This window comes from Ranitomeya imitator, chromosome 5 (genome assembly GCF_032444005.1).
Source record: "Ranitomeya imitator isolate aRanImi1 chromosome 5, aRanImi1.pri, whole genome shotgun sequence".
Taxonomy (NCBI): Eukaryota; Metazoa; Chordata; class Amphibia; order Anura; family Dendrobatidae; genus Ranitomeya; species Ranitomeya imitator.
The window spans coordinates 465835326-465859142 of NC_091286.1; the positions used below are offsets into that span (position 1 = coordinate 465835326).

Here is a 23817-nt window from a genome sequence, read left to right on the forward strand (position 1 = left end):
ATTGTAGCGTATTATTTGTTATTGTCAGATATCATCGTATGTAGAATAATCTCATTTATTTACTGATATTTTGTGTAGCTTTCTTTCTTTACAGCTAAGTTTAGTTTATGTATTTGTCATAAAATCATTGAAGTTCCCCTATGAATGTTGATGAATGGGCAATGTTCTACTGATGGCACAGAAAATGAAAAATAAATTACAGGGCAGGCTATGATCTCTGAACAAATTAGTCTCACGGACTATAGTATATATCAACCATCTTTGTCAGTATTAATATACAGTCCTGTCAGTTGCCTTCCTCCAATGATGAACACACAATTTGAGAGACTATAAAACGTTAAGGGAAGCTTACAAAATTCTGTGTAAAAAGCCAATGAAAAAATGAAAAGTAGGCACAGACATGAAAATGCCAAGTTAAAATAATAGTCTCATGGTATATTATGTTTATAAATTTTATCACCCTCCTTGCATTTTGTTAATTGATAGAAATAAACTATTGACACTGCAATTTTTTAAAGTACGCTCATTTTACAGCATTTGCTTCCTTCGAATATGCCTAAAACTTTTGCACAATATTGCATGTTATAAATAGCAATGTGTAAAAAATTTAGGCAGCTGTGTAAAAAAAATGCTTCAAAATGAGCGTGCTTTAAAAAACCGAAGTGTTTATAATTTATTTTTATCAATTAACAAAAGGCAAAGCAGGTGAACAAAAGAGAAATCTAAATTAAGCATCTACTTTCCTACTTTCCTAGCTACACTTTCACATATATTTTTTTAAAAACTTGGCAGGGAGGTTGTTCCAAACAAGTTGTAAAACAAACCACAGATCTCGGATGTAGATGTAAGCTTGCAAAAATCTTCATATCTTGAGGATGTTGATAACAGGGCTCTGAGGGGGACATAACATTGTTTTAATTGGCTGCATGTTAGGGTCGTTGACCTTCTGCGGAATGCATTTTAAGCTATTGGCCTCCCTAATGGTAGTGCATGCTGTATGTATACCTGTCTGTATTAATCAGCATTCAGATCACATCTACTCCTGACCAAATTCCCAACTTTATTTGCTGAAATGCAGTCCCAAATCTGTAAAGAACCTCCACCAAGCTTCACTGTTGCTCACAGACACATTATTGTACTGATCTTTGGTCAGGCCTCATCTGGAACACTGTGTCCAGTTCTGGACACCACATTTTAAAAAAGACATTGAAAAACTGAAGCAAGTTCAGAGAAGAGCGACCAGGATGGTGACTGGTCTGCAAAGTTTGTCCTACGATGAACGGTTAAAGGATCTCGGAATGTTTAGCTTGCATAAAGGAAGGTGAAGAGGAGACTTAATAACTGTCTACAGATATTTAAAGGGATGTCACAGTGTAGAGGGATCATCTTTATTCTCAATTGCACATGGAAAGACGAGAAGCAATGGAATGAAACTGAAAAGGAGAAAGATACAGATTAGATATTAGAAAAAAAATTTTTTGACCGTGAGGGTGTTCAATGGGTGGATCAGGCTGCCATGAGAAGTAATGAGTTCTCCATCAATGGAAATCTTCCAACAGAGGCTGGACAGACATCTGTCTGAGATGGTTTAGTGAATCCTGCATTGAGCAGGGGATTGGACACAATGACACGTGATGTCCCTTCCAACTCTACCATTATATGATTCTATGATCTAAAGATTCCAGGCCTTCTATTACAGCAAAATATTTCATTTTAGGACTCAACAGTCCAGAGCACCTGCTGCAATTTTTCTGCCCCATAGTTCCTATATTTTTATGCACAATTGAGTCATTTGGCCTTAATTCCATGCCATAGGTATAGTGTTAGCCGCAATTCTTCTATGACCACCACGCCTGTTCAGACTTCTCAAAACAGTAGATGGGTATTGCTGGGTAAACACGTCAAGATGCCCGAAATGCAGGGAAAGCATGTTTGTTTGTTTGCCAATTGTCAAACTAAAGCTATATAGTGTGGCCATGGGTGTGTTACCACATTGTAACTGACAGCAAATGTACTTCACATACTAAGCCCTAATTAATTTTTAATGTCCACATAACAAAACTGTTGGACAACTGCAATCATTTAATGTCAATGAATATTTATAACCTCAGGATGTGTTATGAAACACAGCCTGTGTGAAAATAGTGGTTTGTGTAGGTGAATAAAATGGCAACATAGCTCTTTGACATATGTAACTATTAGCAGCATTCCTGAATTTTTACTAGTGGATTTTGTTTAGTATGTAATTTTTTTAAATCAGCTTTGGAGTGTAATATATGTGGGATATGTATATTTTAGCAGCTGGATATACCATTTCCCATTATTGAATTTTACTGAAAATGTTCATGAAAAATAAGTTACGGTAATTTTAACAAAAAAGAATTAGAATGTTTTAATCCTGATTGAGGAGGCTGAATTTATGTCAACAATAATTTGGAAAATAAAGCAGTTGTTTTTTGCTTAAATTGATTTTGCTTTTTCATAAATATTTAATGTAATGCCAGTTACATTTTTTGAGTATAAACAGTATATTAACAAACTTTAAAAAGACTACATACCAAATAAAGTATGCTATAATACTCTGTATAATAAATAAATTAACTGCTGATGATAGAGGAAAAGCATGACAACAGAACATTTATTACCCCAAATGTAATTGATATGCTAGTGTATATGCACTTCAACATATCTACTCTTTAAACTCCATCATTTTCTAGAAAAATATAAGACAAGGACCAATCTACAATTAAAGGGGTACTCCAGGAAGATAAAGAATGATCCTAATGCTCATATCTTCATAAATTATTAGGATGACATGAATAGTGCTGCTTTCCAACCTCACAGTGCTTGTAATTCTGTGACCCTGGAGCTACTCCTCACTGATCCCCCCCCCTTCTGGGATGTTATGTCACACATCAGGGGGTGTGCCGGTAGATGTGGTAGGTAAGTGGCTTTGGCTGCTAACCACTGATATCATCTGCTTGGGTTCAGTTCTATATAAGGGGGTATGGTGAGGGTGGCCCGCTTTGGCAGCCCCCTGTTAATAGCTCTTTCCCTGCAGTTCTAGATTATATAGCAGACCACACCCTTTGATCTAGAACTGAATACAAGCAGATATCCGGGAACTCGCAGCTGCTAGCTGCCAGGAGTAGGCCACGACTCCTGTCACTGAACTGAATAGAAGAGGAAATTATCAGAAGCCATCTACTATATACTATAACTTTAATAGAAAAGTATTTAAAAAGGGGGAATGCAAACAATCGAGCAGGAATAGGTCACAAACATGAGCTATAGGGGTACTGGCCCTAATTTCAGCCTTGTGGTTACCGTACCTTGCCACGAAGATTGGCACCCTAGGAAACAAAATGGTAAGCCAGCTCAACGTCAGCTTACCATCACTGACCCTAATAGACCCTGCACGGACAAGATAATTCAGACCTATTACAGTGGGGCAAAAAAGTATTTAGTCAATCAGCAATAGTGCAAGTTCCACCACTTAAAAAGATGAGAGGCGTCTGTAATTTACATCATAGGTAGACCTCAACTATGGGAGACAAACTGAGAAAAAAAATCCAGAAAATCACATTGTCTGTTTTTTTAACATTTTATTTGCATATTATGGTGGAAAATAAGTATTTGGTCAGAAACAAACAATCAAGATTTCTGGCTCTCACAGACCTGTAACTTCTTCTTTAAGAGTCTCCTCTTTCCTCCACTCATTACCTGTAGTAATGGCACCTGTTTAAACTTGTTATCAGTATAAAAAGACACCTGTGCACACCCTCAAACAGTCTGACTCCAAACTCCACTATGGCGAAGACCAAAGAGCTGTCAAAGGACACCAGAAACAAAATTGTAGCCCTGCACCAGGCTTGGAAGACTGAATCTGCAATAGCCAACCAGCTTGGAGTGAAGAAATCAACAGTGGGAGCAATAATTAGAAAATGGAAGACATACAAGACCACTGATAATCTCCTTCGATCTGGGGCTCCACGCAAAATCCCACCCCGTGGGGTCAGAATGATCACAAGAACGGTGAGCAAAAATCCCAGAACCACGCGGGGGGACCTAGTGAATGAACTGCAGACAGCTGGGACCAATGTAACAAGGCCTACCATAAGTAACACACTACGCCACCATGGACTCAGATCCTGCAGTGCCAGACGTGTCCCACTGCTTAAGCCAGTACATGTCCGGGCCCGTCTGAAGTTTGCTAGAGAGCATTTGGATGATCCAGAGGAGTTTTGGGAGAATGTCCTATGGTCTGATGAAACCAAACTGGAACTGTTTGGTAGAAACACAACTTGTCGTGTTTGGAGGAAAAAGAATACTGAGTTGCAGCCATCAAACACCATACCTACTGTAAAGCATAGTGGTGGAAACATCATGCTTTGGGGCTGTTTCTCTGCAAAGGGGCCAGGACGACTGATCCGGGTACATGAAAGAATGAATGGGGCCATGTATCGTGAGATTTTGAGTGCAAACCTCCTTCCATCAGCAAGGGCATTGAAGATGAAACGTGGCTGGGTCTTTCAACATGACAATGATCCAAAGCACACCGCAGGGGCAACGAAGGAGTGGCTTCGTAAGAAGCATTTCAAGGTCCTGGAGTGGCCTAGCCAGTCTCCAGATCTCAACACTATAGAAAACCTTTGGAGGAAGTTGAAAGTCCGTGTTGCCAAGCGAAAAGCCAAAAACATCACTGCTCTAGAGGAGATCTGCATGGAGGAATGGGCCAACATACCAACAACAGTGTTTGGCAACCTTGTGAAGACTTACAGAAAACGTTTGACCTCTGTCATTGCCAACAAAGGATATATTACAAAGTATTGAGATGAAATTTTGTTTCTGACCAAATACTTATTTTCCACCATAATATGCAAATAAAATGTTAAAAAAACAGACAATGTGATTTTCTGGATTTTTTTTTCACAGTTTGTCTCCCATAGTTGAGGTCTACCTATGATGTAAATTACAGACGCCTCTCATCTTTTTAAGTGGTGGAACTTGCACTATTGCTGACTGACTAAACACTTTTTTGCCCCACTGTATATATTTGACAAATAAGACAATACTCCTGTTTATGCCTGGCAGACAATGCCCTTGTCACTCGCTATCTGCGTGATGTGATGTATATGATCTGCCTCTAGTTTACATTTAAGACAGGATTGACGTCTATCTAGTGTCCTTGACACAAGTAACTCTCTATTGATATCATTATAGTTTCTAAGGTCACATACGCCTGTTTGGTTTCTAATGATGGTGCTTTATTTTTGCATCATATTATTTTCTATGGTGCCAAACTACACGGCAAGGTACCCACTAGGCCAAAATTAGGTCCAGTACCCTATTGCTCATGTTTGTGGCCTATTCCTGCTTGATTATTTATAACTTCCCTTTGGTCAGAGAGGGTAAGCCAATGTTGAGCGGGGGCACTATTTTCTAGGGCACCAAAATAAATGGCAAGCTAACCATTAGGCTGACATTAGGGCCAGTACCCCTACTGCTCATGTTTGTGGCCTATTCCTGCTTGATTATTTATAACTTCTCCTTTTGGAACACTTTTTTAATTAAAGTTGTTATATATAGTAGGTGGTTTTTTTTAGTGTTCTTGATTATATTGAGAACCTGATAAGGTAATTTGATTTGTGTACTTTTTTTATTATCAGGAGGCTGGCAGAAACTAGCAGGGAGCAGGCTATAATAATAATAATAATAATAATAATAATAATAATAATTTTATGTATGCCACCTGATATCATAATAAACAGAAAAATGGATTAACAAGGGGATGACAGCAACTAGCAGGGAGCAGGACATGCTTACATCATGCTCCCTGATATTGGACTGAATACAAGTAGATGGTATCAGGGTACTGGCTGCTGCTATCAGCCAGGAGCAGACCACACATCCTAATGTGTGACATAACCTCACACAAAGGAGGGGAAGTCACAAGGCGTCGTTCCAGTATCACAGAATTACAGCTACTGTGAGTATGGAAAACAGCACTAGATCAAAAGTAGCCTGTTTTTGCTTATTTTATTCTTACTGTTATACTGAGTATTCCACTTTTTTGTTTTAATATGTCATATAATTCCATAGATATGTTTTTTTTCTGCTGTTATTTATTGTCCGGAGGGGGCATAAATCTCAAAATTCTACAGGAGCAAAACCCCTTTGGAAAAAAACAAACAAACAAATTAGCCATAAAATAAAAGGTTTCCATCACTGGAACCACATGGCATTTTTTTTTAAGTGAAATAGTCAGAGGAGCAGATAAAAAAAAAAAGCAAAAACTGGTCAATTTTTAACTTGTGACAGGTTCTCTTTAAATAGACTGAAAAAATATAATTCTTAAAGGGGTTATCCACTACTGGACAACCCAGATTTAATCAATTCAGGACCCCATATAAAATAAAAGGTGTATACTCACCCCCCACAGCAGCACAATTCCAACGAGAGTGACATGACAATGTAGTGTCATGTTCCAATTGCAGCCTTTATATTTCGCCAGAGTGGATGTCCACCCTGATGGAATGTAAAACTGTGCTCATTGCTACTACAATGCACTTTTTTTGTGACATAATTTTGCTTTCAGATATAGCACCCTTTTCACATTTTTTGACTGTTCATCTTTATAGCTTTTGTTGCCCAATGCAATATTGATGAGCTACATCTGATGAGTGGTGGCTTATTGTCTTCAGCTGTGAATATCAACTCCAACATCTCTGGAATACCACTGCTGTGGGAAATGAGCATACTGTATAGTGAACCTATTTTAAAAGGGATCCTGAATTGATTAAACTAGGGTTGTCAAGTAGTAGTCAACACCTTTAAGGCCTCCTTCACAGCAGTATGTAGGGTATTCTTTTTTCCACAGATACCACACATATCCATTATAACCCATGGAGCTGCTCACATGTCCGTGTTTTTACACTGCCCATGTGTCCTTGAAAACCACAAGGAGAAATGTCCATTTTGATCCGGCAGCACAGATGACAAGGGTCCAATAAATGTCTATTGGCTAGTGGAAAACACATACAGCACACGGTATGGCATCCGTTTGCTGTATGTGCTTAACTTAAAGGGGTTTTCTGATTCACTATGTCTGTTTCCTCATGTGCAGGCATGGCAGGAGCTTAGGTATCCATGATTCCGACCACTAGTAACTGGCTGTCACGATTTCATTGGTCATAACCATGGATACCTAAGGTTCTGCCATGCCTGCACCTGAGGAAGGAAACATAGTGAACCAGAAAAACTTTTCTAAATTCCTAATTGGAGATATTTGCTAATATTAATATTATTACACCTACTACATATTACGATAGGCTCATGGAGATGGGAATACATCTTTAACACTTCAAAGTATAGTAGAAGCCTTGTAATTTCTTTCTTTATGTGGAAAAACACTGATGACACAGTGAAGGTAAAAACAGACTCATGGATAACACACTGACACCTGTACTGCTATTTCTCTGACATGTGAAGGAGGCCTAAAAGAGATAAGGAACTAGACCAAACCTTTCAGTAAAGATCATCTATAACATTTTACTTGTGAAGTGATTCAGCTGGCATTAATGCACCTACTCAACAGTGGTACAAATGAAATTTCAGCCCTTTGTTTGAAAGCATATCTGATTGTCGGCAAGACATTGTGTAGTTGTGATTACAGCTTATTTGGACATAAAAAATTTGCATTTCTAGGACAATCAGACAGAATGCTATAACCAGCAATGTCACTTGCCCTATTACTTTTACAATCACCTTATGTTATTTTCATAGTTAGTTACATAGTTACAAACTCTAGATTTAAAAAAATAGGTCCATCAAGTTCAACATTTCTCCTCCAATTATACACTTTGTCACTAAATGAACTATAACCCACAATATTATGTGTACTGAGGAAATCCTGTCATTTTTTAAAAGCTGTTACGGTGTCTGCCACTGCTACCTCTTGTGGTAGGGCTGACCTTATTCTGACTGTTCTAACTGTAAAGAACACTTTCCTATTTAACTGATGGAATTGACTTTCTTCCACACCTAATGATTGCCCCCTAGTCCTTAGTATGTTCTTTAGAAAGAATAAGCCATGTGCCAGTCCATTGCATTGACATACTGTATATTTAAACATGAAAATAAGATCTCCTCTGAGGTGTCATTTTTTAAGTTAAATAAGCCCAAATTTTCCAACCTCTCGTCATATGAGAAGCCTTCCATCTATTGTATTAATCTAGTTAAAAAAAAAAGGGAAGAAGCCAGCACTGCTTATGGTCAGAACGCAATAACTGAAGTGCAATTGCACATAAATTCTAACTGTATTTCAAATATGAGACATTTAGCAAACAATTGATCAATTCTTTGAGCTACCCCGCCACTTCACGGCAATCTCATAATGGGGCAGTCCTAATCTTCGTATTTTATATACGTTGTGCCATTATGGCTTCCTGAATGTATAAAAAAAAAAAAAAAAGGACCACATTAAATGCGAACTGTACCTGGAGCATTTTCAGAATCACTCCCTTGGTGCCAGGAAAGGCAAGCGCAGGTAAAGGCCGATCAGGTCCAGTGCGGACATTTCAGATCTGGCTTCCACACTGCCAAACACACAGCAGCCCTGCCCCGCCTCAGGCTCAAGTTAATTGTGCACCTGTGTCTCAGCCTGTCTCACCCTTCATCTTTGGTGCGGGTTTGGCAGTGTGGAAGCCAGATCTGAAATGTCCGCACTGGACCTGATCGGCCTTTACCTGCGCTTGCCTTTCCTGGCACCAAGGGAGTGATTCTGAAAATGCTCCAGGTACAGTTCGCAGTTAATGTGGTCCTTTTTTTTTTTTTTTTATACATTCAGGAAGCCATAATGGCACAACGTAAATAAAATACGTAGATTAGGACTGCCCCATTATGAGATTGCCGTGAAGTGGCGGGGTAGCTCAAAGAATTGATCAATTGTTTGCTAAATGTCTCATATTTGAAATACAGTTAGAATTTATGTGCAATTGCACTTCAGTTATTGCGTTCTGACCATAAGCAGTGCTGGCTTCTTCCCTTTTTTTTTTTTGCTTTGCATTGGTTTGTGGCTGACCACCACTGTTGCCGCGCACGCTGGGTTATGTGCGCCATTCTTTCTGTGTTCACTGTGATTGATAGGCTGCTGTGCACACACACAGCAGCCCTGCCCCGCCTCAGGCTCAAGTTAATTGTGCACCTGTGTCTCAGCCTGTCTCACCCTTCATCTTTGGTGCGGGTTTGGCAGTGTGGAAGCCAGATCTGAAATGTCCGCACTGGACCTGATCGGCCTTTACCTGCGCTTGCCTTTCCTGGCACCAAGGGAGTGATTCTGAAAATGCTCCAGGTACAGTTCGCATTTAATGTGGTCCTTTTTTTTTTTTTTTTTATACATTCAGGAAGCCATAATGGCACAACGTAAATAAAATACGTAGATTAGGACTGCCCCATTATGAGATTGCCGTGAAGTGGCGGGGTAGCTCAAAGAATTGATCAATTGTTTGCTAAATGTCTCATATTTGAAATACAGTTAGAATTTATGTGCAATTGCACTTCAGTTATTGCGTTCTGACCATAAGCAGTGCTGGCTTCTTCCCTTTTTTTTTTTGCTTTGCATTAATCTAGTTGCCCACCTGTGAACTGACTCTAACTTCTGAATATCCTATTTAAAATCTGGGGCCAAAAACTGGATCACATATTCTAGATGTTTCCTCACCAGTGATTTATGAAGGGGTAAAAATACATTCAGATGGCAGGATTTTCTCTCTATTTTATTTACCCTAAAATATTGTTTGCTTTTGCAGCTGCTGCCTGACATGGAGTTGCTCAGCATTTTTGTATCCAGAAAACACAATTTCTTCTTCTATTCTGTAGTCTAGCATATACTACCGTTTAATGTACAGTTGTGCTCAAAAGTTTACATACCCCAGCAGAATGTTTGCTTTCTTGGCCTTTTTTGTCAGAGAATATGAATGATAACATCAAAACTTTTTCTCCACTCATGGTTAGTGGTTGGCTGAAGCCATTTATTGTCAAACTGCTGTGTTTTCTCTTTTTAAATCATGACAACCTAAAACATAAAAAATAACCCTGATCAAAAGTTCACATACCTCATTTCTTAATACCGTGTATTGCCCCCTCTAATATCAATGACAGGTTGAAGTCATTTGTGGTAGTGGTGGATGAGGTTCTTTATTTTCCCAGATGGTAAAGCTGCCCACTCTTCTTGGCAAAAAGCCTCTAGTTCCTGTAAATTCCTTGGCAGTCTAGCATGAACTGTGCGCTTGAGATCTCCCCAGAGTGGTTCAATGATATTGAGGTCAGGAGACTGAGATGGCCACTCCAGAACCTTCACTTTGTTCTGCTGTAGCCAATGACAGGTCGATTTGACCTTGTGTTTTGGATCATTGTCATGTTGGAATGTCCAAGTACATCCCATGCACAGCTTCCAGGCTGATGATTGCAAATTTGCCCTCAGTATTTGCTGCATTCATTTTCCTTCAACTTTGACCAAGTTTCCTGTGCCTTTGTAGCTCACACATCCCCAAAGCATCAGCGATCCACCTCCGTGCTTTACAGTAGGGATGGTGTTCCTTTCATCATAGGCCTTGTTGACCTGTCTCCAAATGTAACATTTATGGTTTTTGCCAAAAAGTTCAATTTTGATCTCATGACTCCAAATTACCTTGTTCCAGAAGTTTTGAGGCTTGTCTCTGTGCTGTTTTGCTTATTGTAGGTGAGATACTTTTTGTGACATTTGTGCAACAACGGCTTTCTTCTGGTGACTCCTCCATGCAAACCATTTTTCTTCAAAAGCCTCCTTATTGTGCATCTTGAAACAGCCGCTCTGCTAGTTTTCAGAGAGTCCAGTATTTTAGCTGATGTTATTTATGGGTTTTTATTTGCATCCCGAACAATTTTCCTGGCAGTTGTGGCCGAAATGTTTTTGGTCTACCTGACCATGGTTTTGTTTTTACAGAGCCCCTGATTTTCCATTTGATAATCACAGTTTGAATGCTGCTGACTGGCATTATCAATTCCTTGGATATCCTTTTATATCCCTTTCCTGTTTTATACATTTTCAACTACCTTTTCCCACAGATCCATTGACAATTATTTTGCTTTCCCCATGACTCACAATCCAGAAACATCAGTCGCTGGATGAAAGAAGCAAGAGTCTGTCTGGATCCCAGAAACTCACTCAGATTTTATGCACACACTGATTACTAGCAAACAGGTCACAGGTGAGGATGTTACCTTTGGTAGCCATTCAAACACATTTGCCTCAACCTCTATGCATTATATCAGGCCAAAATCACCTGGGTATGTGAACTTTTGATCAGAGTCATTTGGATGTTTTGGGTTGTCATTATGATTTAAAAAGGGAAAGCAAAGTAGTTGGACAATAAATGGCTTCACCCAACCACTAACCATTAGTGGAAAAAAAGTTTGTGTTATCATTCATATTCTTTGAAAAAAGGCCAAGAAAGCAAAAATTCTGCCAGGATATGTAAACTTTTGAGCACAACTGTATATGCAGCAATACGATTATGCTGTCCTATGTGCATTACTCTACATTTATCTACATTAAATCTCATTTTCCAAGTGTTTGCCCATTCAGCCATTTATCCAGAATGTTTTGCAATATTGTAATGTCAAGGTCAAATTTTAATATCATACGTAGTTTGGTGTCTTTATGAAAGAGGTTAGAAAGAATCGGTCATAGCACAGATCCTCATGATACCCCCTGCTGACTATATCCCATTTATAGAATGTACCATTTATGGTGACTCTTTGTTTTCTGTCTTTTTATCCAATTCCTTACCCATCTGCATATAGTTTACCCCAGTACTTGCTTCTGTAGCTTCAGTTTAAGGCTGTTATGTGGAACAGTATCAAACTCCGTTGCAAAGTCCAGATAAATCACATCAGCCGCAGAATCAACATTTAGTTTTGCATTTACCTCCTCACAGAAACACAACAAGTTGTTTAGACCCTACTTATTTTTCATGAATCCGTGCAGGTTGTCATTTAATATTTATTATCTGCAATATATTTCTGCAGGTCATCTCTTATAATACCCTCAAACAGTACTGATATCAAACTTACAGTATGGTAGTTTCCTGGATCTGGCTTCTTACCCTTCCTAAAAATTCGTACCATTCTCCAATCCTGTGGCACCAACCTTGTTACAAGAGTCTAAGAATATAAGATACAGTGGTCTGTCAATTACTGAGCTCAATATCTGTAGATGAATGTCAACTGGTCATGGGGGTTTCTCAATGCTTCATTTGCTCAGAAGAAGGAATATTTCTTCTTGTGTTAAACTAGGTATATCAGGTGTTGAACTCAGATTTTTGCCTTGCTGAATGATCCCTGGAGCAGTCAGTTTATTTGTGAACCAGGATGAAAAGTGCCTGTTTAATATCTCAGCATTTTCTTTCTCCTCTATAATTATATACAGTTGTGTGAAAAAGTTTGCCCCCTCTCTGATTTCGTGTTCCTTTTCATGTCTGTCACAATTAAATGTTTCAGATCAACAAACAAATTTAAATATTAGACAAAGATAACACAAGTAAACACAAAATGCATTTTTTAATAAAAGCATTTATCATTACAGGAAAAAGCAATCCAAGCCTACAAGGCCCAGTGTGAAAAAGTATTCACCCCCTTAAAACATACATTTTTTTAATGTGTTTACTTGTGCTATCTTTGTCTAATATTTAAATTTGTTTGGTGATCTGAAACATTTAAGTGTGACAAACATGCAAAGGAATATGAAATCAGGAAGGGGCAACCACTTTCACTCAACTCATCTTTTAGGGAGCCATTGCAACACATTTTTTCTTTTCAGCATTGATGTATTTATTTTAAAAATTGGGAATTTATTTTAATGTCTCTAGCAATTTATGTTTCAGTAACTAACTAACCTTTGCTAGCTTGATTTCATTTTCACATTTTGTTTTGAGATCTTCATATTCGTAAAATGCTATTTCTGTATCCTTGGCCTTCAAAATTTTGAATGCTCTTTGCTTTTGCCTTATTATCTTTGTACTGTCTTATTTATCCATAATGGTCTTTTGTTATTCCTGGACATTTTACTACCAGAGGGTATAAGATTTCTGCAGGATTCTAGTAGCATATTTTTAAACATGCCCGATTTAAGTTCGGTATCCCCAGATATCATGACAGGGTCCCAGTCAACAAGATGAAGTTCTTCCCTTAATTTATTGAAATTAGATTTCCTAAAGTTCCAGGTCTTCGCATTTCCCCTTTGAAATGTTTTATTGAATATCGAATTGAAATGTACCATATTATGATCATTGCATCCCAAATAGTACCTGACCTGTACATCTGAAGTTGTATCTGGTCTATTTGACAGGACCAGATGCTGCAGATTATCTCCCGTTAAATAATATTAATTTCACTATTATACCTAATGATATAGAATTAATATATTAACCCCTTAATGACTGCTGATATGCCTTTTAATGGTGGCAGTTAAGGGTACTTATGCCTCAGCGCTGCTTTTTAATGGCACTGAGAAATAAGTGGATAGGGACCCCCAGCGACATAATTTCTCTGGGTTAATGGCTACTGGGGGTAGCTAAGACCCCAGGGAACATGAATCGTGTCAGTTTTTACAGACCCGAGTGTTGCGATTGCCGTTATTAACAATATAACGGCGACCTAAAAATAAAAAGCCTGATTTCCCATTTAATTTCTCTCTCCTTTGATGTGATCGTTCATCAGAAGAGGGAGAAATGGGATCCCCTGTTCCCACTGGTACCTCCGGTGTCCCTGCAACCCCTTGAGAAATTCCCCATGCCACTGGCATCTTCTGGGAGAAAATGGCGGTTGCATGCCCCCACTGAGATCTGCCAGCCGGCACAATCAACAATAGGAAATTTTTCCTATTGGTTCATTTTGATCACTGTGATAAACCCTATCACAGTGATCAAAATAAAAAAATAGTAAACAAAACCCCCTTTATCACCCCCTTAGTTAGGTAAATATAATAAAATTAAAAAAAGTATGTATTTAAATTTTTACATTTGGGTTAGAGTTGGGCTAAAGTTAGACTTGGACTAAAGTTAGGGTTTGGCTAAAATTAGGGTTGGGCTAAAGTTAGGGTTGCGCTAAAGTTAGAGTTGGGATAAAATTAGGGTTGAGGCTAGGGATAGGGTTAGGGATGGGCTACAGTTAGGCTTGGGCTAAAGTTAGAATTGGGCATAAGTTAGGGTTAGGGCTAGTGTTACGGTTGGGCCTAAGCTAGGGTTGGACTAAAGTAAGGGTTAGGGTTGAGCTAGGGTTAAGTTTGGGCTATAGTTAGGTTTAGGGCTAAGGTTAGGTCTGGGGCTAGGGTTAGGGTTAGGCTAAATTTAGAGTTGGGCTAAGGTTAGTGTTGGGCAAAAGTTAGGGTTAGAGTTGGGCTAGGGTTAAAGTTGGCGCTAGAGTTAGGGTTGGGGCTATGACTAGGGTTGGGCTAAAGTTAGGGTTGGGCTAAAGTTTGGGTTAGTGTTAGGCTATGGTTAGTGTTGGGCTATGGTTAGGGTTGGGCTAAAGCTAGGGTTGGACTACTGGTGCACACTAGGGTTGAGTGACTTTTACTTGTATAGGATCGGGTCGGGTTTCATGAAACCCGACTTTCTCGAAAGTCGGGTCGAGTGAAATCGGCCGATCCTATAGAAAAGTCGGGGTCAGGGTTGGCCGAAACACGAAACCCAATGCAGTGCAATGGGATACTATGTTTCCCAGGGTCTGAAGGAGAGGAAACTCTCCTTCAGGCCCTGGGATCCATATTTAAGTGTAAAATATAGAATTAAAATAAAAATATTGCTATACTTACCCTCTGACGCGCCCTGGTACTAACCGGCAGCCTTCTTTCCTTAGAATCAGCGCGTGAAGGACCTTAGATGACGTCGCGGCTTGTGATTGGTCGCGCGACCACCCATGTGACCGCTCATGCGACCAATCACAAGCCGCGACGTCACCGTCACCGTCGCCGGAAAGAAGCAGGGCGCGTCCGAGGGTGAGTATATACCTAATAGGAATATACTCACCCTCGGACGCGCCCTGCTCCTTTCCGGCAGCCTTCCTTCCTAAGAATCAGCGCTTGAAGGACCTTCGGTGACGTTGCGTCTTGTGATTGGTCACGTGAGCGGTCACATGGGTGGTCGCGCGACCAATCACAAGCTGCGACGTCATCTAAGGTCCTTCACGCGCTGATTCTAAGGAAAGAAGGCTGCCGGTTAGTACCAGGGCGCGTCAGAGGGTAAGTATAGCAATATTTTTTATTTTAATTCTTTATTTTATGCTTAAATATGGATTCCGATACCGATTTTCGATATTGCAAACATATCGGAACTCGGTATCGGAATTCCGATACCAGATTCAGAAGATCGCCGACCTCATGGCCGACCCCACACAGGGGTCGGGTCGGGTTTCATGAAACCCGACTTTGCCAAAAGTCGGCGACTTCTGAAAATGGCCGACCTGTTTTGCTCAACCCTAGTGCACACATTAAGAGCTCTATATAAAGATTGCTGGGACATACCTCAAACATGGCCCACCAAAGAAGCCATTGTGAAACAAGCATTGGGGCTGTGTTTGTGGTGTCTTAATGAGGTACTATGGGTAAGGGCATTCCTTTATTCATGTGTTAGGTAGCAGTGATATAATTAACCAGTATATGGCACTTTATTGATCCCTATTGTGAAGGGCTGTAAATAACTAATATTGGTCCATGGTAATATAATAATGCATCTGTCCATTTAAGTACTAGAACTTTATGTTTTAATAGTGTGCCCATCTCATTACATGATCGTTAAGACCCACATCTTTTGTTGTCCATCCCTCTCTATGTGTACTATTTTGTCATGATACATTTTTGTATATTTATGTGCCTTTTTGTGATTTAATTAAGTAAAAATCTTTCATTAGTACATTTATTCTTGGATTTTTTACTCCAGGTTTTTCTGTATTCAATTAAAATGTGAGGTGTTCCCTAAAAAAATTGGTTTTGCACATTTTTGTTTGAAAAATCATAATTTGCTGGCCAACTTTTTACCCTTATAACGTCCTAACAAAAAAAAGTTTCTAAAATTGTGCTGATGTAAAGTAGACATGAGATATGTTATTTATTAACTATTTTGTGTGATATCACTCTCTGATTTAAGTGTACACAATTTAAAAGTTTGAAAATTGCTAATTTTTCAAAATATTTGACAAATTTCTGTTTTTTCCATACATAAATGCAAGTTATATCGAGTAAATTCTACCACTATCATGAAGTATAATATGTCATGAAAAAACATTCTCAGAATCAGTGGACTACATTGAATCATTACAGAGCTATAACTTCATAAAGTGACAGTGGTCAGAATTGTAAAAATTGGCTTCGTCATTAAGTACCAAATTGGCTCTGTCCCTAAGGGGTTAAGTAAGTCCAAAATAACTTTGATATCCACTTTTTATGTATAATGTAGATTAGCACAAATTTACCTCCTACCAAAAATAGTATTATGATAGTTTGCAATCCTTCATGGTTGCTATGAACTTCTGCAAACTTACACATTAAACTTCTATTCCCTGCTACAACCATTAACTAAGTGAAGCACTTTTTTATAGTCTTTAGCAGGAGTATTTACTGGCTGACAGCCATTTGGATAATGGTATAACAGAAATAGAAGTCAATTGAGTTTTCCTATACATACCATTAAGCCTCCATCCATCCATTCACTCACAGTAACTTAGGGTGAGAGCCGCAAAGTGAACATACATTTGAAAGAGACTGCATTTTAATCATGTTTTATTATAGATGCATAGCTAAAAGAAAATAATGAAAAAATTATAAGATCACATATAATTATAATTATATGAACCAAAGCAGAAATCATGTTATAAAGAGTTCATCAGTTTTCTAACATTTCTGCTTTTTAGTTCGCATTCATCTCTTTTCATATCACCTTACTTGGGCTCATAAAAATGTGATTGATCCTGAGCACATATAATCAGTGAATGAGGATCTCTATCAAGTTGGATACAGCTGACAATTGTTTTATTGGCCACATAAACAAATATGCAAAGTAATAGCTTGGCTGACAAGCAAATAAAAACAATGGAATAAAACTCTACATCTTCATTGTCCAATACAATTTCATATCAGTGGACAACTATTCTCCATGGAACTAAATTTTTCAATCAGAGAAAATGACTTTTGCATTTGTGCTTTTTATAAACTCTACTTAAGAGATGAACAAATATAATTACGTTGAAATTAATTCTACTTAAATTTTGCAAAAATTTGTATTCACCAAAATGTGAAATTTTTTGTAATTAGCTTTCACATGGATTCAGCAAAATGGCCCCTTAAAACCATTATAGATCATCAAAATGTAAAAAACAAAAATCCATATATCACTTTACTGTTTATCTCCTGTCGTCTTCAATCTGGTCTTTGTCATATATTCAGATTACCGTTGCTTGGGCTAAAGGATTTTGAAAGAGGATTGTGTGGGAGGATTCTGGGCAAGCATGTGAAAATTCATGGTGTAATAATGTCATGGGGTTCTCTATGATCTTGCTCGCACATAAACAGAACTTTCCTGGACATCATCAAAGCAGGAAGTTCCAGCCCATTGCTAGATTTCAGAACAAGTTGTTGTGATATGAAGATGTACATACACAATGCATCAGCACACTGCTATTAACCCCTTAGTGACAGAGCCAATTTGGTACTTAATGATCGAGCCAATTTTTGCAATTCTGACCACTGTCACTTTTTGAGGTTATAACTCTGGAACGCTTCAACGGATCCCGCTGATTCTGAGATTGTTTTTTCGTGACATATTGTACTTCATGTTAGTGGTAACATTTCTTCGATATTACTTGCGATTATTTATGAAAAAAACGGAAATATGGCAAAAAATTTAAAAATGTTGCAACTTTGTATTTTTATGCCCTTAAATCAGAGAGATATGTCACGAAATATAGTTAATAAATAACATTTCCCACATGTCTACTTTACATCAGCACAATTTTGGAAACAAATTTTTTTTTTGTTAGGGAGTTATAAGGGTTAAAAGTTGACCAGCAATTTCTCATTTTTACAACACCATTTTTTTTTTAGGGACCACATCACATTTGAAGTCATTTTGAGGGGTCTATATTTTAGAAAATAACAAAGTGTGACACCATTCTAAAAACTACACCCCTCAAGGTTCTCAAAACCACATTCAAGAAGTTTATTAACCCTTTATGTGCTTCACAGGAACTGAAACAATGTGGAAGCAAAAAATGAACATTTAACTTTTTTTTGCAAACATCTTAATTCAGAACCATTTTTTTTTCTCACGTGTAAAAACAGAAATGTAACCATAAATTTTGTTATGCAATTTCTCCTGAATACGACAATACCCCATATGTGGGGGTAAACCACTTTTTGGACGCACCGCAGAACTTAGAAGTGAAGGAGCGCCGTTTGACTTTTTCAATGCAGAATTGGCTGGAATTGAGATGGGACGCCATGTCGCGTTTGGAGAGCCCCTGATGGGCCTAAACAGTGGAAACCCCCCACAAGTGACACCATTTTGGAAACTAGACCCCTTAAGGAACTTATCTAGATGTGTGGTGAGCACTTTGAACCCCCATGTGCTTCACAGAAGTTTATAATGTAGAGCCGTGAAAAAAAAATCGCATTTTTTCTACAAAAATGATCTTTTATACCCAAGTTTTTATTTTCACAAGGGTCACAGGAGAAATTAGACCACTAAAGTTGTTGTCCAATTTGTCCTGAGTATGGTGGTACCCCATATGTGGGGGTAAACCACTGTTTAGGTGCACGGCAGAGCTCGGAAGGAAGGAGCGCCGTTTTGGAATGCAGACTTTGATAGAATGGTCTGCGAGCATTATGTTGCGTTTGCAGAGCCCCTGATGTACCTAACCAGTAGAAACCCTCCACAAGTGACCTTATTTTGGAAACTAGACCCCCCAAGGAACTTATCTAGATGTGTGGTGAGAACTTTGAATGCCCAAGTGCTTCACAGAAGTTTAGAATGCAGAGTTGTGAAAATAAAAAATATTTTTTTCCACAAAAAAGATATTGTAGCCCCCAAGTTTTTATTTTCACAAGGGTAACAGGAGAAATTGGACTGCAATAGTTGTTGTCCAATTTATCCCGAGTACGCTGATGCACCATATGTGGGGGTAAACCACTGTTCGGGCGCTCGGCAGAGCTCGGAAGGGAAGGAGCGCCGTTTTGGAATGCAGACTTTGATAGAATGGTCTGTGGGCATTATGTTGCGATTGCAGAGCCCCTGATGTACCTAAACAGTAGTAACCCCATACAAGTGACCCCATTTTGGAAACTAGACCCCCCAAGGAACTTATCTAGATGTGTGGTGAGAACTTTGAATGCCCAAGTGCTTCACAGAAGTTTAGAATGCAGAGTGGTGAAAATAAAAAATATTTTTTTTTCACAAAAAAGATTTTGTAGCCCCCAAGTTTTTATTTTCACAAAGGTAACAGGAGAAATTGGACTGCAATAGTTGTTGTCCAATTTATCCCCCACAAGTGACCCCATTTTGGAAACTAGACCCCCCAAGGAACTTATATAGATGTGTGGTGAGAACTTTGAATGCCCAAGTGGTGCTTCACAGAAGTTTAGAATGCAGAGTCATAAAAAAAAAAAAAAAATTTCCACAAAAAGATTTTGTAGCCCCCAAGTTTTTATTTTCTCAAGGGTAACAAGAGAAATTGGACCCCTGAAGTTGTTGTCCAATTTATCCCAAGTACGCTGATGCCCCATATGTGGGGGTAACCCACTGTTTGGGCGCACGGCAGAGCTCAGAAGGGAGGGAGCACCATTTGACTTTTTGAGCGCAAAATTGGCTGTCGTGTTTGGAGACCCCCTGATGTACCTAAACAGTGGAAAGCCCCCAATTCTAGCTCCAACCCAACTCCAACACACCCCTAACCCTAATCCCAACCTGATCCATAATCCTAATCACTAACCCTAACCATAATCACAACCCTTACCCCAAAACAACCCTAATGTCAACCCTAACCATAACCCTAATCAAAACCCTAAATCCAACACACCCCTAATCCTAATCTCAACCCTAACCTCAAACCTAACCCTAATCCCAATACACCCCTAATCACAACCCTAACCTTAACCCTAATCCCAAACCTAACCCTAATCCCAAGCGTAACCCTAATGCCAACCCTAACCCTAATACCAACCCTAATCCAAACCCTAACCCTAATCCCAACTCTAACCCTAACTTTAGCCTCAACCCTAGCCCTCACTTTAGCCACAACCCTAACCCTAGCCCTAAGGCTACTTTCACACTTTCGTCGTTTGGCATCCGTCGCAATCCGTAGTTTTGGACAAGAAACGGATCCTGCAAATGTGCCCGCAGGATGCGTTTTTTGCCCACAGACTTGTATTGCTGACGGATCGTGACGGATGGCCACACGTCGCGTCCGTCGTGCACTGGATCAGTTGTGTTTTGGCGGACCATCGGCACAAAAAAAGTCCAATGAAACGTTTTTTTGTACGTCGCATCCGCCATTTCAGACCGCACATGCGTGGCCGTAACTCCGCCCCTTCCTCCCCAGGACATAGATTGGGCAGCGGCTGCGTTGAAAAACTACATCCGTTGCCCACGTTGTGCACAATTTTCACAACGTGCGTCGGTATGTCGGGCCGACACATTGCAACGGCCCCGTACCGACGTAAGTGTGAAAGAAGCCTAACCCTAAATTTAGCCCCAAACCTAACCCTAAATTTAGCCCTAGCCCTAACCCTACCCCTAACCCTACCCCTAACCCTACCCCTAGCCCTAACCCTAACCCTACCCCTAGCCCTACCCCTAGCCCTACCCCTACCCCTAACCCTACCCCTAAACCTACCCCTACCCCTAGCCCTAACCCTACCCCTAACCCTACCCCTACCCCTAACCCTACCCCTAACACTAACCCTAGCCCTAATCCTACCCCTAACCCTAACCCTAACCCTAATTTTAGCCCCAACTGCTGTTCTCCTGTCGGCCGGCAGATGGAGACAGATGGCGGGCGCACTGCGCATGCGCCCGCCATTTTCTTTTCCCCGGCAGCCAGGAGGAGCAGCAGGAGGATCCAGTGACACAGGTGAGTATGCTAGGGTCCCCGAATCCCCCTATTTCTCTGTCCTCTGATGTGCGATCACATCAGAGGACAGAGAATTACACTTTACTTTTTTTTTTTTTTTGCGGTCGCCGGTAAACAGTTAATTACCGGCGATCGCAAAACAGGGGTCGGTAAAACCGACCCCGATCATGTTCTTTGGGGTCAAAGATTCTCCCGGTGCCGGCCGGCGAGCACACTGCGCATGCGCCCGCCATTTTGAAGATGGCGGCGCCCACCGGGAGCCACGAGGAGCATCGGGGGAGATAGGTGAGTATTGGGGGGCTACCTGAGACCCCTTTTCTCTGTCCTCCGATGTGCGATCACATCGGAGGACAGAGAAATTAAAAAGAGATCGCTTTTTTTTTTTTGCGATCGCCGGTAAACGGTTAATTACCGGCGATCGCAAATGCGAGGTGGGTAAAAAAAAACCCCGAATCATGTTCTCTGGGGTCTCGGCTACCCCCGGCAGCCGAGACCCCTGAGAAAATCCAACTCTGGGGGCGCTATTCACTTTTTCCACAGCGCCGTTAAAGAAGCTCTCCCATAAAAATGTTTATCCTTTTATGTATTGAATTCATAATATTATACAGCACTGTGTACTTACTATTGCTCATTTTGCCCTTCTACCAAGTTATTTTTTTTCCTTTTAAGCTCTACGTTGAAACAGGAAGTCAATTTCCCTGCATGAGTCATGAGTCACTGCAAAGTTCCTGGCAGTGGGGAAGAGGGAGCAGCTGGGTCAGGAGTAGAAATGGGGGAATGAGATGAATTAGAATGGTGAAAGACCAATGAGCAATTGTAAGTATGCAATGCTATATTATATGATGACTGCAATATGTTAACAGAATGAAAACTTTGATGAAAGCACTTCTTTAATGAATACACTAACTCCAATTTCGCTGCAAACGTTAAAAAACATAACATACTTAGTTTTTGTTTTTTTATCAAAGAGTACAAAAGCCATCCAACAATGTCAAGGTGTATCTTAGCATGGATGGGCCCTAGACAATAAATGTCCTAACTCTCCATGTGCCAAACCAGGCTTCATATGAAAGGGGAGTGAAAAGGAAACCAGGTGTAGTTCACAAATAAAACCTTGTGTGCGGAAGACAGGTGAATAAGGATTTTGTTTTACTTTTACATCTTATATTTATTATGTTGTAGGGTCTAGAACAGGGGAAGGGAACGTCCAGCCCGCAAGCCGTATATGGCCCGCGATATCATCTGGTGCGGCCTGCAGCCGCTTTGCCCGACTTTCGGCCGCTGGCCCTTTATTGACATAAATATTATTATTATTATTATTTATTATTATAGCGCCATTTATTCCATGGCGCTTTACATGTGAGGAGGGGTATACATAATAAAACAAGTACAATAATCTTGAACAATACAAGTCACAACTGGTACAGGAGGAGAGAGGACCCTGCCCGCGAGGGCTCACAATCTACAAGGGATGGGTGAGGATACAGTAGGTGAGGGTAGAGCTGGTCGTGCAGCGGTTTGGTCAATCGGTGGTTACTGCAGGTTGTAGGCTTGTCGGAAGAGGTAGGTCTTCAGGTTCTTTTTGAAGGTTTCGATGGTAGGCGAGAGTCTGATATGTTGTGGTAGAGAGTTCCAGAGTAGGGGGGATGCACGAGAGAAATCTTGTATGCGATTGTGGGAAGAGGAGATAAGAGGGGAGTAGAGAAGGAGATCTTGTGAGGAACGGAGGTTGCGTGCAGGAGAGTACCAGGAGACGAGGTTACAGATGTATGGAGGAGACAGGTTGTGGATGGCTTTCCAAAAAAAGAGAAAAAAATCCAGCTTCCAAAAACTTACAAATTTATTCAGGATAAAAGGCAAAGTCCAGTCCAATCCAATAAATCACATAGTGAAGAGTAGCAAGCTACGCGTTTCGAACAATGGTATGTTCTTTCTCCAGGAGAGAGAACGCACGCACTCCAGGAGAAAGAACATACCATTGTTCGAAACGCGTAGCTTGCTACTCTTCACTATGTGATTTATTGGATTGGACTGGACTTTGCCTTTTATCCTGAATAAATTTGTAAGTTTTTGGAAGCTGAATTTTTTTCTCTTTTTTTGGATTGCTTGCTCACGTGATGACTACACGTTATCCGTGCTTCCCCACAACACATGCCAACAGGTGAGCTGGTATATATTTTTTTCTTTTTTCTGCTATGTGGATGGCTTTGTATGTCATGTTTAGGCTTTTGTACTGGAGTCTCTGAGTGATGGGGAGCCAGTGCAGGGATTGACAGAGGGGAGAGGCCGAGGAATAGCGAGGGGACAGGTAGATTAGTCGGGCAGCAGAGTTTAGAATAGATTGGAGGGGTGCAAGAGTGTTAGAGGGGAGGCCACAGAGCAGGAGGTTACAGTAGTCGAGGCGGGAGATGATGAGGGCATGGACTAGGGTTTTTGCAGATTCTTGGCTTAGGAATGTACGGATCCGTGAAATATTTTTGAGTTGGAGGCGGCAGGAAGTGGAAAGGGTTTGGATATGTGGTTTGAAGGAGAGATCAGTGTCAAGGATTACCCCAAGACAGCGGGCTTGTGGGGCTGGGGAGAGTGGGCCGCCGTTTACTGTAATGGATAGGTTCGTTGGGTAGGTCGTGTGAGATGGGGGAAATAATGATGGAATTG

The 23817-nt window shown here is 40.2% G+C and overlaps 1 protein-coding gene across 1 annotated transcript in view; it reads right to left on the reverse strand.

Annotated features, from left to right (window-relative positions):
• The window catches only part of NAALADL2 (N-acetylated alpha-linked acidic dipeptidase like 2), a 980368-nt gene that overhangs the window by 187433 nt on the left and 769118 nt on the right, over positions 1-23817 (reverse strand). The gene's annotated exons all lie outside the window — the stretch shown is intronic.